Genomic DNA, 15,380 nt, shown 5'->3' with positions numbered 1-15,380 from the left:
CACAATTTCTGGACAAAGATAAAAATACACACACACACACACACACACACACACACACACACACACACACACATTTACATTCGAAAGACATTCCTAAAGGGGTCTCTCTATGGAACACAGAGTCCTGAAGCTGCCAAGAACAACACAGTCCCTGAGCCGGCAGGACCTGAGCCGGCAAGACCTGAGCCGGCAGGACCTGAGCCGGCAAGACCTGAGCCGGCAGGGCCTGAGCCGGCAGCCCCTGAGCCGGCAGGGCCTGAGCCGGCAGGGCCTGAGCCGGCAGGGCCTGAGCCGGCAAGACCTGAGCCGGCAGGGCTGGTCCTGCTATCCAGTGAGGGTTGTTTTCACCAGCGAGAGGCGTTCTACCCTCTCGTGCTACTTCAGAGAAAACAAAACCAAATGAAAAAAAAAAATCATTTCTAAAAAAAAGAGAAAAAAGTGAAGTGTGTGGCTTAAGCATGTACTGGCCAAGTCACAAATTTCAGCTTTGTATAATTAGAGCCCCCCCCCACACACACACATGAAATCTGTTCCAATAAAACGCAACCTTAAACAGAAACTGGGAGTATTGAGCAACAGAGGAAAGTTCTCAGTACTGAAGAAGAGGGAAGTGTGAAAGGGAAGGGTGGGGGGGTGGGGGTGGGGGGAGGGGGGGCTGTGTGAGTACTGCGTGTACCATACCCAGTACTGAGTGTCACGCTGGAATGTGTTGCAATAAGGTGTGTGCTTTCTGGATTCTCTGGAAATTCAAGACGGCAGAGCCAAAGCCTTTGGACACACACACACACACACACACACACACACACACACACACACACATATACACACACAGAACGGCTTACAGGAAGAAAAAAAAAAAAGCCCTCATAACATCAATCATTGAGGAAATAAACAATAGACTGGCGTCCCTGGACGTCTCTCACAGGTGGTCGGGGTAAAAAGGAAGTGACATCGAAGCGCACACACACACACACACCTCCAGATGGGAACTGATGCTGACTGAAGACGATGACAACAGCAACAACAACAACAACAACAACAATCACATTTACAACAGAAGGGAGGAGGAGGAGGAGGAGGGGGGGGGAAGACAAAACAGGATGCTGGTCAGATGAAAGAGCCCGAAATGTCAGACAGCCTACAGACTGTTGTCGCCTTGCAGTCTTAACAGCCAACACCAGTCTGATAAGCTACCTGACAGGCCGGGAGAGTGACGGACATGCCTCCACACACACGGATGTGTACGCACACATGCACACACACACATGTACTTGTACCGTACTTACCCGCGAGCGGCAGGGAAAGGGTGGCTTCCGCGCGCTGCGAGCGGAGCCGGTGCAGCTCAACAGTGCCCCTCTGTTTTGAATCTACTCGACTGATTCGTCTCCTGGCTGCCTGACTGGGGCAGTGCAACGAGTTCATTGGAAGGTTCAGCCGGGGTAATGGCACAGACGCTTTTCACTCCGCGCCGAGCGATTTTTCCTTTTTTTTTTTTCTTCTCTCTTTCCCTTTTTTCCCCTCCTTCCTCCCCTCCCTCCCTCCCTCCCTCCCTCCCTCCCTCCCTTTCTCTCGTGCTTGTGCCTGCTTTAAGCGCCCACTGCGCTCAGTGCAGCGTAGCACGGCAGCGGCACGGAGAAAGAAAACACAAAAAAAAAAACAAACAACAAATACATTTCACCAGCAAAACTTCAAAAGAAGGAGATGCTGGCGTATCCAGGGAGAAAAAACAAACAACAGCAACAACAAACAGTACATGTTGATGACAAAGAAAAAAAAAAATTGTGTTCGTCGTGAAAACTGGTTATCTAGTCAGACTGACTTCCTGCATCAGCTGGGCGGTCAGGTCATTTTCCACCACGGTGCTGAAAATGTGCCGGGTCTGGATGTACGGAAGGAGGACGGGGTGGAAGGAGGAGGAAAGCTCGGCAGACGAGTAAAGACAAAGAGTCTTTCCTGGGAGCCGCTAGCCAGCGAGTCCAAGTCACACCGCTGCTGAGTTGAAGGGAGCAACTCCTCATCCACAACACAAAGACCAGCAGACCATCTCCTAGTGTGATGGTGGTGCACTATCTAGTCTAGTCCCCGCAAAAGCTAACAGGCCAACAAATGTGTCAACCATGCAAAAGACCTACTATCTGTGTGTGTGTGTGTGTGTGTGTGTCTCTCACACGCAGGCTAGTACACGGTCGTAGGTCTGATTCACTATATGGCTGCATCTGGTGGAGAGGCCCCGGGCTGACTCATGTGCTCTCTTCCTGGAAGTGGAACAATAAGGGCAGACAAAGGGGGCCAGTGGGATAACTCATGTGGCCGATTTATCAATTCCCATCGTAAAAGCTGCTCAGACGAGTCTATTGTACACACGCACAATAATAGAAATGCACACCTACGTCGCCACACAGGTAGCGATCAAGTCCCTTAACTCTTCGCGTGATTTCCCAGCCCCGAACAGTAATGATATGGGCGTGATGGCACTGACCTAGACGGTCACTTACTGTCCATCCAGCCACCTCCTCCTCTCGTACATCTCGTACAGCCACTAGATTCACAAATACAACAGTGTGAACACAAACTACTGCGATGACAGATGGACAAACAAACAGACGGTTCCTCACACTAACAGCACAACCTTTATCTTTGTGATACAGTGCAGTCACAACTTACTTCAAACAGGAGTGCGAAATCTAGCTTAGCCACTACACAAAGACAGACACGAAGACAACACCTCAGGTTCCTAGCAGAAGAAGAATCCGGACTAAACAGAGAAGCACGAGGCCTCGCTGAGCAGAACTAACACCAGCAGGTTCTCATTCACACAACCGAGGAGGTGCTCACAGAGCCCGACATGGGTACCCAATTCCCACATCAGCACACACACACACACAAACACAACAGCTAGCACCTACCTTAAAGAGAGAAAAAACTAGCCCGAGACTACGGACGCCACTATCGCATGAAACGCCATGAAAAGCCAAGTACACCAAGTCCAAGTTCACAGGCAGCATGCTTCGACCAAAACAAAAGAAAACGAGCTCTGACACTGAGGCAGCCATGCTTCAGCTAACACGACGGAGGTTAGAGGTGTCTGGCTGGTAGAAGCCCCCGGAAGAAGGGCAGAAAAGGAAGAAGAGACTAAGAAGAAGCACACGGTTTCAGTTGCAGCTTGCATATAACATTTGCGCTGGGGTGGGGTGGGGTAGGTGGGGTGTGTTGATGGGGTGGGTGGGTGCGGGTGGTGGCCGGCTGCAGGAGGCCACGGCGTACATGTGACTGCCATGAGGGGCCGGCCTTAACTACTCCGTCTTCTTGCCCTGCGAGTGCTTCCCCCACGGCCTGCGCCTGGCGTAGCTCTGGGCCACGGAGTTGACAATGGAGCAGACAAAGAAGCATACCATGACGACCACAACCTCCTCCAAGAGCCACGACAGCCAGTTCTCCTCCTGCCAGGAACCACAGAGACGAACACAGGGAGAAGAAGAGGAAGAAGAAGTGTTTGGTCAGTTATGTGCTGTGCCCCCCCACACACACACCCCCCGCCGTCCCCACGCCCTTCAAAAACCCCCTCTTCAACTCCCCACCTCCCCTCTCGTCCCAGTCTGATGCTGGAGGCTAGGTGGGGATCCAGCACCACGTGCAGGACAGATAGAGATCAGGGGTAGTAATAAAACACGCGGTAGACCTCCCCCTCCCCCCCTGCGCCCCCTCCACCACCACCCCCTCCCCCCCCGCCACCACCGTCCTCCCTCTCCAAAACGCCCTCGTTGACCCCAGCCTGCAGCTTTGCCTCTGCCGAGTTAAATTGCCTCGCTTCTCTCTCCTGTAACTGCAGGAGGCTCAAGTTACAAGAAAAAAAAGAAGAAAAAAAAAAGAAAAGAAAAGAAGAAGAAAAAAAGGAACATTGTTCTAGAGGCTGCCTTAATCTCCGCGTTGTGCAACTCGGTTTATCCTTTTTCTTCTCCCCTCTTTCTTTCAACTAGCGAGCGCGTACGGGAAGAGATGAAGACGAAAAAAATAAAATAAAGAATCATTTTCAATGAATCACCATAGGAGATAAGCACACACGAGAGAGAGAGAGAGAGCAGTGAGCGGGAGGAGGAGGAGGAGGAGGAGGAGAGGGAGAGGGAAAAGGCTTTCAAAGAGAGAGATAGGGCTGCAGCTACAACTGGCTCTTTTTGTTCTAGACAGGGGGGAGTTTGATGGATTGTCACTGGCGGGAGGGGGTGGTTAGGTGGGGTGGGGGTGGGGGTGGTGGTGGTGGGGGGTGTCCAGTCTACAGTCGGTCGGTGCTGAGTTCAGGCGGGGCACCGTGTGCGAGTGTGAGTTTGCGCCTGTGTGTGTGTGTGTGTGTGTGCGCGTGTGTGTGTGTACAACATGAGGGAAGGGGGTGGGGGTGGGGTGGGTGGGAGGAGGAGTGACCACACTCGCTCACATTCACAGTTAAGCTAAGATGGAGCATGAGTCAGCACACACCCTACACACACTACAGTAGTACAGTTCTGTACGGCGAATGGCGCCAGACCCCCCCCCCGCTCTACCCATCCCCCTCCTCCTTCCCTCCCTCCCTGCCCCCCCTCTCCTTTTCCTCCCTCCCTCCCCGCTGGCCCGCCCAGCACCGTGCTAGCTAGCCCACTCTGTCATCCTGCCACCGGCCCCAAAACATGACTCTGTGATCTACCGTATCGCTACGGGAAAGAGGATCGACCGGAGAGATAGCGCCCCCCCCCGCCCCGCTTCCCCCCCAACCCCCCGTATCAGACTGGGACCCAAACGACACGAGATGGAAAGAAACAAATAAAATAGGAAGAAGAGCTTCAGGAAGACAGCAGTTAGGGAAATAAAGCTGGTGTGGTGCTGCAGCAGCAAGCGGTGGATGAGCTGACACCACACGGCCCAGCGAGGCTTCGCGGCAACGCAACAAAGCGACACAACTGTAAAATTTATAAAAAGCAAAAACAAAAACAATACACCGACATAACCCCCCTTCATCTCGGTTATGACGTAATAATACTGACGATATTTCCAGTGGGTCTTCAAAACGGGTACCTCTGAGCCGAACAGGGGACGGGGGGGGGGGGGGGGGCGATAAGTTGGGAACAGGCGAAGAAACACGGCTGGCAGCAAAAATGGAAATGTGTACGGGACAGAAACGAGCGAGGACACGAAGACACAGACGAAGTGAATAAAGTGAGAGAGTTAAGTGAGACACAGACACAGAGAGGGAGGGAGGGAGGGAGGGAGGGAGGGAGGGAGGGAAAGAGAGGATGGGGCAAAAGTAAGGGGCCCGCATTCTTGCCCGGGCGCTCGCACGTGAATGAATAGAGGCGGCGAGAAGGGGGCCGAGGCCCTCGTACTTACGGCCGGGGGTCTCCTCTCCCGCGCGGCGCTGCAGCTTGGCCCTCTGGGCCCGCGAGTAGTCCCTGAAGGGCTTCTGCAGTGCCGCACCCAGCACTGGAACAGGACTGGCTCCGCCGACACACCGAGAGGGGGAAAAAAGAGAGAGAGGGAGAGGGGGGGGGGAGGAAGGAAGAAGGGAGGAGAGGGGAGGAGGAGGAAGGTGGGGGTGGGGGGGGGTGGACAACACAAATCACGTCACATCATTGTTACTCACCAGCCCAAGGGCAGCAACAAAAGGAGGCACACTGTCCTACCTCCTGTACAGTGTTGTGTACCTCCTGCTCTCCCTCTCTGAGCGCGAGCGAGCGAGCGAGCGAGCGAGCGAGACAGAAAAAGAGGGGGACAGAGAGAGAGAGAGAGACTGCGATCGCTCAACAGCTCATCCCCTCTGATAGGAATTTAAAATAGACCAGCAACACACACACACACACACACACACACACACACACACACACACACACTGAAAGTACAGAATGTACCACGGCTACACTAAGTAGTTCTCTTCACGCACACACAAAAAAAAGAAAAAGTTGGCTTACACACACACATGGCAGCGGCAAGACACACACATTCTCCCGCGCCGCTCTCACACACACACACACACACACACGCCGCTATCTCGCCCGTCTCGCTGTCTCACACACACACACACACACACACACACACACACAGAGCGTCCATGAACCCGTTCACCTCCCCTGCAGTGCCTCCTCCGCCGCTGCAGTGAGAAGAAATGAATGACTTCTCAGAACTCTCACATTTATCACCGGCGGTTCCTGTAAAAACTGGTTTCAGCCAATTAATGAGGTCTGAGTCGTACCCGAGCTGTGTCATCACTGGCTGAGCGCGGGGAGGGATGGCCCACGGGGGGAGGGAGCTCCTGTAAGACGGCCCATATTAGGAAACCCTTTACAAGATTTAGCCACCAACTACAAGCACACTACACCCCCCCCCACACACACACACACAAAGAAAAGAAAAAAGAGTGAGTGGAGAGAGAGAGAGAGAGAGAGAGAGAGAGAGAGAGTGCCCTAGAATAGGGAATGGCCCATCCCTAGAATGGAGTTAGTGATTAATCAGTGAACAAATACATACTAAAGACCTCTACTTTATACTCTTTGTGTGGCTATAAACAGATGAACCCCCCCCCCCCACACACACACACACACACACACACGGCCGTACTGTCCTACTATTCATACATTCATCTTACATATCTGCCTTTTGTCGGCGGCGCTGGAGGACACCATCAAAGCCCCAACGCACATCACGAGACCTGAAGGTGGGTCTGCGTGGGCCGGGACCCTGTCGTACGACTTTCTACCCGGCCGGCACCACCGGCCCACTTCCACATCCCAGGTTCTGTCGAGGTGGGGGGGGGGGGGGAACCAGATCCCCGATAACCACTAAACGAAGGGGTGATGTCATTTTTCTTTCTTTTTTTCTTTCTTTTTTTTTTTTTAATGATTAACGTGATGCCGAAGAAACGAATGGCTTCCATGTTGGAAGTAACAGGAAGTCACGAAACGGCACAGCGAGATGAAGCAGGCCTTAAATCACACAACAGAAATAGCAGGAAAGAAAGGTTTTTAAGAAAGGAAAAAACAGAGAACTTCTTTTTTCAGAGGGGAAAAAGCCCCCCCTCCCCACCCCCACCCCCAGCCTCACCAAACTCCCTAGATTTTCATCAATATTCCCCACATCCTCATCAATGGACACTCGGCCACATAACCTACACACAACTTGCGTGTGTGTGCAGATTGAAACATGGTGGTGGTGGTGGTGGTGGGGGGGGGACTGGAAACAAACAAGGAGTCCAAGTGAATCAGCGGCTGACAAAGTGGTGAGAACAAAGAAGGGACGAGAAATGGCTTTTCAGAAAATGGCGGGTGCGAATCATACCCTAAACGATGAGCAATACTGAGTCATGAGCCCGGCGACTCAAGCAGCACGAGAGAACAAAGCTAGCAGCCCCAGACCTCCGCCTTAGTACCTCAGGACTCGCTCCTGGTGCTTCTGTCAATGATGTGATGAGCTTTTTGTTGTGTTGCTGCATTTGGTTTTTTGTTTTAAATGGGGGAACTACTTTCCACCTCCGCCGAGCGCGTGAAAAATGCTGGATTTGCGTTGTCTCCACTCTCATTGTGTTCATAAAGACCCGTGAGTACCTGCAAACCTGCTACAGGGGCTTTTGTCTTGTTGTGCGAGGGGCTGGAATGGGACTGTGTGTTTTAGTTTAACAGGCGTCCAAACATCCTGTGGCTTCTGACTCGTGCGGTCCCGCTGGACGTGTGCGTGCAGTGTGTCTCACTCGGGGTTTGTCGCCGTCTGCTGTGGCAAAGTTTGGAAATTGTCAAGTCCTGGTCTTGCTGCTCTTGTGAGTTTAGAGTGTGGTGGGTGGTGAGGATAGAAGCTGACGGCTGAAATGTGCAGGAGCCAGAGGGACCTGCTCACACCGCCTCCTGTCCCCCCCCCCCCCCACCAGTTAAAACGACAGCTGCTGCCCTTACCCTTGACTCACCAGCAAGGTGCGAGTTGAAATCCCGCAGCTCTTCTTAAAACACCAGCAAGGAAATGGGTTATTATTTCAATCTCAGGCAGTGCTTAGTGGACGACGCGCCACGGGTCCGTGAAACACTGGATTTTGACCAAATCACGCTTTAAAACGAAGTGATCCTCAGAAAGTGGAAATATAAACCAGTCTGACCACGAGCGCCTGAAATGTGTGTGTGGAAAGGACATCGCTGTGTTGACTCCATGTGGTGGAGGATCTTGTCTCGACTTGTGTTAATCCTCCAGCTTGTACAGAAAGTTGATTTAATTCAGCTGAATGGGAAGACCAGCGCGGTTCACCTGAACTACCTGGTGCCAGAGAAAGACGCTCCTGCCTAAAGTCTGGTCTGGCTCAGCAAATCAGCTTGCAAAAAAAAAAAAAGACTTCTTGAACAACATACATGTTCAAATAAATAATGGTGAGGAAAAGTCCAATTCACTCAACTCATGTCTTCAAGAGGGGGGCCACAGACACCCCGACTGGGGTGTCTGTGGCTACACTGACTTCAGTGCTTCAGTCAGATGGATTTGTATTTTGTGTGAATGAGGCGTATTGGAATATGGACACATGGACCGTAGCTCCTGCGCCGATTAATGCTCTGCAAGCACGCACACAACAAATTCTTTCATTTATTCTGCAGCGCCGGTCCACTTTCTGACTTTGACGGCGCCGCATCACAAACACACATTTACACCATCGGCGTATCGGCTGGCGCAGCATTACGGAGGGTTAGAACAAATGTTAGAATGCTGACAAGTTCATCACCCTGAAAAAGTATCTCTTCTACCCTGTGTCACACACACACACACACACACATTTTATACACACACACACACACATATATTATATACACACACACACATATTATACACACACACATACACACACACACACATATTATATACACACACACACACACACACACACACACACACACATATGTAATTATGTATACACACACATATATTATACACACACATACACACACATATTATATACACACACATACATATATTATACACGCGCGTACACACATATATTATATACGCACACACACACATATATATATTATATGCACACACACACATACACACACATATATATATATTATACACACACATATATATTGTATGCACACATAAATAATATATGTGTGTGTATATAATATACACACACACACACACATATATATATATCATACACACACACACACACACACACACATACACACACACACACACATATATATATATATATTGCATTACATTACATTCCAGTCATTTAGCCGACGTTTTTATCCAAAGCGACTTACAATAAGTGCATCATTTAACGTAGGAAAGCAGGAGAACTACTAGTCATCAGAGGTCATAAGTGCATCTAAACAAGCATCTAAGAGCAAAACCAGTGCTAAAGTAAAAGTGCAAGAAAGAGATTTGGTTTTTTTTTAAATGAGTGAATAAAATAAGTGCTAAGAACAAGTAACAGGGTAGTAGTATATATAGATATGTGTGTGTGTGTGTGTGTGTGTGTGTGTGTGTGGTGTGTGTGTATATATGTGTGTGTGTGTGGGTGTGTATATATACTATGTGTGTGTGTGTGTGTGTGTATATATATGTGTGTGTGTGTGGGTGTGTGTGTGTATATATATGTGTGTGTGTGTGTGTATATATATATATGTGTGTGTGTGTATAAAAATATACACATATATATGTGTGTGTGTGTGTGTGTGTATATATACACATATATATGTGTGTATGTGTGTGTGTGTGTGTGTGTGTGTGTGTGTGTGTGTGTGTGGAGGGCGAGAGTGTTTCAGTGATTTACATTTAGGTGATTTCAGCCATAAAACTGCTGCTAGTGTGGATCCTATCAAACTTTATAACTGTTGTTTTCCAGTTGATAAAATTACTTCCAGAAGTCGTGCAAATAAAGCACAGGGTCTTTACTTTCCACCAGAAATATATGTGTGTGTCCACATATAAATATAAATAAATATATATGACTAACTATCCATGTCTTATTGTTACGGCACTAGAATGTGTGTAAATGTGAATACTTCCAAACGGTTTCAGTAAATGTACTGATACTTGGGCATGAACTTTGCAGACTCGTGAATTTTGAAGTAAGAGGTCTCAGCCTCCCCCGCCGACAGACTTCTGTTCAGAAGATGGAAAACTGTTAAATTAACACAATCGCTGTGAAGCCCACTCAGGCACATTTGTCATTTGTGATATTGGGCTACACAAATAAAACCGACTTGACTTGACTCGACAATCGAAACATAAAATAAATCCCATGAAAACTACATCAGAGTCAGCTGACTCCAGCCTCAGCACCATGTTCATTTAATATCAATTAAACCTTTCTGAAATACAAGTATGGGACACGGTGCCGCTGATACTGAAGTCATATCTACATGCAAAATCAGAGGCAAACTGACGTACTGGTACGAGGTAAAAGTGGTACGAGGTAAAAGTGGTACGAGGTAAAACTGGTATGAGGTAAAACTGGTACGAGGTGGCAGCTTAACAACCGAAAGAACAGTAAGAACAGTAAAGTTCATCATCTGCTGATTAGGGAAAGAAATGACAAATCCTTTGAGGTTGATGATAAAAGTTGTCGAAATAAAAACACAGAGAGCAGATACTGTACTGTGTGTGTGTGTGTGTGTGTGTGTGTGTATACATATAAAATTTTGCTAAAAGAAATACTCAACGATAGGGAAAATGCTCAACAAATAAGGAGCAAAACAATAATAATATGTAATACTGGAATTTATATATATATATATATATATATATATATATATATATATATATATATAAAATCCAGTGAGTAAGTAAATTGTTTAGGAGACAGTACAAGTCTGTTTCCTGCCATAAGCATCCTCAGCTGTCAGTAAAGCTACTCGAGACAGAACAAACCCTCTACTGCCTCGTCATGCGCATCACCTGCACAACGTCCAATCGGGAAGGGAGACGTGCGACGTTCAAAAATTCAAAAACACGTGATAACTAACGGTCGGGAGGGGGTATTTTTATATTGACATGATTTATTTATAATTACAAAATAGGTGCTTATATCTAACTGCTGGCCAGTTCATTGCTGTTATTCAGTGTGGACGTTTCTGGTTTGCAGATGATAAAATATTTTTCAGTTTGACATAGATTGCTCATTTCTACATATATATAAAATCCAGTGAGTCAAGTAAATTCTTCATGAGACAGTACAAGCCTGTTTCATGCCATAAGCGTCATCAGCTGTTTGTTTACGGCATGAAACAGGCTTGTACTTATTTGTTGAGCACTTCCCCTCCCGCTGAATGTTTATTTTAACAAAGTTTTATATATATATATATATATATATATTATATATATATTATATATATAATAATAATATAAATGTATTTTCTCTTGCCATTACAGATGTCACGTAATAAGAAACTGCACGTTTTTGTTAAGAGCACAAAAGCACTTCGTTAAAAAACACTTGCTACCCGTCACAAGGCGAGGACACGTCAGTCAACACATGTAAACATGGACAACTTCCTCCACACTACAGTAGAAACCACAATACCAACACTGTGTCGAAGTGGCGTGCGGCGAGCACCCCGCTCACCTTCCCCACTCGCTCTGCTTAAAGCCCATTCACACGGATGCTGCGTGTCACGACCCCCCCCAGCATTCACAGATTAGAGAAGGTAAATTACACAGGTATCACCAACCGGTTTTAGAATTCAGTGAGCGACATGCAAAAAAAAAGAAGAAGAAGAAGAGAAAATATAGATACGCCAGCGATGCACTACATCAACACAAGTAATTTAACGGGAAGATTGAGGGAGATTTGACTCAGATTAACGGGAAGCAGCTATTTACCATCTCATCACTGTTATTACTGAAAGTATGCATTACTAACATGTCAAGTAACACACACACACACACACACACACACACACAAATAAAACAACGGCTTATAGTATGTGCACACAGATTGGATCACAGCGGTAGATATTTTGGGAGACATCTTTGCGTCTCCCTGTCTTAACAACACAAAAGGAGTCACCGCACTGCAAGCTGACTTCTGGAGTCTGGCAGAGCCAAATGACGGAGACTACAGAGTGGGAAACGTGTCTAAAACAAATAATCCCAGCAAAGCACCCCAATAAATGAGGGTGAACATTGCTGGAGAAAAGGAGTTTTTCTGCTTTGGTGAATTATGCAGCCAACCATGATGCGGCACTCCATAAAACACGCCGCGCCAAATTAGACGGCTTTGCTTCTTCTGCTGCACGCAAGACATGTGCGCGCTTACTTTTCCTTCTGAAACCGTGCACTGGCGTCCGGCCATTAACCCTGGAATTGAGGCTACTGATAACCAGGTGAGGCTGGAGGAGGAGCTGTGCCGTGCCATGTCGAGTCAAGTCGAGTCAAATCTATCTGCACAGCCCCTAAATCACAGCTACAGTGCAGCTACAGTGAGCCTCAGAGGGCTCCTCACGTCACACTCCCCGGCACAGGTAGACGGATCGAGTCGTGACGCATGTGTCACCACGACAAGGAAATATCGAGGGGAATTCTGCAGGAAATTGAGGGACAAAGAAAAAAAAAAAAAAAAAAAAACAACAACAAAAAACCCAATCTCTCTCTCCACTTCCTGAAAGCACTGACTGCCTGCTCGCCGCTGCGGGAGCGGCACGATGAATGGGTTAACTTGTGAGGGCTATCGCAGTTCTCATTTTTTAATGAGCTATCATTTCCTGCTACCGTTCACAAAGAGAGCCGAGTGCGTTTCGAATTCCACAAGCAATGAGTCAGAGGTGACCCTTGACCCCCTCTGCCCCTTCTGATCCTGCCTGCCACAGCTCACAGTGCCACCTCCAGCTGCAGGCTAACACAAACACACATTACACACTTCTTTGAATTTACTAATGCACATAATAGGAAACATTTACACACACACACACGCACACACACACACACACACACATACACAGAGGATGTCCCGATCTGATCAAGGCCTTTTTTTTTAACCGATCGGTATCGGCTATATTGAGCCCAAACCCGAGCCCGAGCCTTTGTTTTACGTCAGGTGTCACACAGGTGTCGTAACGGAGGGCACAACGTGTGACAGGACGCGCAAGTGTCGCCCGGCACCACTGTGGCTCAAACGTCTGCAGTGTGGAAATATTTTAAACTTGAAAACGAAAACGGCCCAACGCGCACTTGTACCGTGTGCAAGGTGAGCGTTCCGCTAGGCGGTAGGAACCCGAGCTGCGTTCAATACAACCAGTTTGACAACGGCGCCTTAAAAATTAAACACTCACACATTGAGGAACAGCTTGGATTCACACACAAAAATTTTTTCTTAATGCACTGCAGAGCTATTCAGTTGTCCAGCATCCCCGGTTGGGTTTTAATACTGTTAATGTAGTTGTGCACCGTGCAGCTGGATTTTCTAGGAAAATACAAGTATCACATCGGGGCCTAGCATCGGCAGATACTCAATATCAAATGATCCGGCTCTGGGGCAAAAATAACCTTGATCAGGACATCGCTAACACACACACACACACACACACACACCGTCCACGCAGGCAACGGAGATGATAGAGAACAAGGGTTCACATGACGACGGAACCCGGGCCAGGCCCCGACCAGTTACAACATCATCACAACAAACGGCTTAGGCAATCACTGGTGTTACCCAACCAGGCCACAGTTCACACCTAACATAACAGCAGACAATGTGTGTACCACACACACACACACACACACACACACACACTACACACACACACACACACACACAGGGACCGGGGCAGAGTTCTGACCCGAGGCCTTGAAACACGGACCTCTGTGCCATCTATCTGCAGAGCATCAACTCATTTCTATTAATCAATTTGCGTCTTTGATTTGTAAAAAAAAAAAAAAACAACAAAAGATGATTGAAAATAGAAATTAACAATTGCTTCGTCTGTTTCAGCCGCTGCTGGAATAACATTTAAAAGAAAGAAAGCAAGAAGCATGTTTGAGCTGGCTGCAACAGCCCTTCTGTGAAATTTAGTGGTGGGGAAATTCTCATTCACTTGCAAAGAAATGTAGAAAGGTAACGTATGTGTGTGTGTGTCTGTGTGTGTCTGTGCGTGTGTGTTCCTCCTACAACTGAAAATGGGCCCTTTCCCAATGACTTCACCGCTAAAGCATGGAGCCCACTCCTGGACGGAGATCCCCCTGCCCAGGGTGTTTATCACATCTCTGCTCCTACACCATCTGTGTCAGCCTGCCTACACACACGCACACACACCCACACCCACACCCGCAGAGCCGCACGAGCTGGGACGCCTGCTATCCTCTTGGGTGCCCACAGCACTGCCAGGAAATCGAAGGCACCAATTATAGCAGTCTATTATTCCTCTCACTTCCCTGAATGGCCCATAAAACAGCCCCCCGACCTCCTCCAACATGCCCCCACCCCCCTTGGTGCACGGTGAGCACGGTCATACGGGCTCTCGAGGTCTGCGTACGGAGGTGCGGAGCTGTCGGGTCACGGGGTGAACCGGCTCAGCAGCCCTTGCACGCTGCAAAAAAGAAAAAAAAGAAAGAAAAAAAAAGTGGGGGGTGGGCGAGTGAGTCAAATGTGGCCGGGGACAGATCAGGACAAGTCATGTAACTACTTATAGTGGAGACAACAGACAGGCTGGAAATAGGGAGAAGGACAGACAGGGTCTCCATCCGTCATGTGATGTCGTACATGGAGGAATGGCCACCGTCATGACATCGTTTGCGGAGAAGGTCTACAGGCCCAGGCATGAGACACAGAATAATGCCGTACTTCCATTTATGTTCCATCAAAATCATCCACGCTCCCATATGTCACTGTACCGCCTCACTGTGCAACAGGAAGAGCTGGGTAATATATAATACTAATACAGTACTGTACAACTGTGCAACAGGAAGAGCTGGGTAATATATAATATTAATACAGTACTGTGCAACTGTGCAACAGGAAGAGCTGGGTAATATATAATACTAATACAGTACTGTACAACTGTGCAACAGGAAGAGCTGGGTAATATATAACATTAATACAGTACTGTGCAACTGTGCAACAGGAAGAGCTGGGTAATATATAATATTAATACAGTACTGTGCAACAGGAAGAGCTGGGTAATATATAACATTAATACAGTACTGTGCAACTGTGCAACAGGAAGACCTGGGTAATATATAATATTAATACAGTACTGTACAACTGTACAACAGGAAGAGCTGGGTAATATATAATACTAATACAGTACTGTACAACTGTGCAACAGGAAGAGCTGGGTAATATATAATATTAATACAGTACTGTACAACTGTGCAACAGGAAGAGCTGGGTAATATATAATACTAATACAGTACTGTACAACTGTGCAACAGGAAGAGCTGGG

General features: G+C 47.9%; 1 pseudogene; it reads right to left on the bottom strand.

The window, feature by feature from the left end:
• Window positions 1-1,576: 1,576 nt before the first annotated feature.
• Window positions 1,577-15,380, bottom strand: part of LOC130116880 (vacuole membrane protein 1-like) — a 118,329-nt pseudogene continuing 104,525 nt past the window's right edge.

This window comes from Lampris incognitus, chromosome 8 (genome assembly GCF_029633865.1).
Source record: "Lampris incognitus isolate fLamInc1 chromosome 8, fLamInc1.hap2, whole genome shotgun sequence".
NCBI lineage: Eukaryota > Metazoa > Chordata > Actinopteri > Lampriformes > Lampridae > Lampris > Lampris incognitus.
Note: the sequence above shows the minus strand (reverse complement) of the source record. Positions and strands in the feature narration are given on the sequence as shown.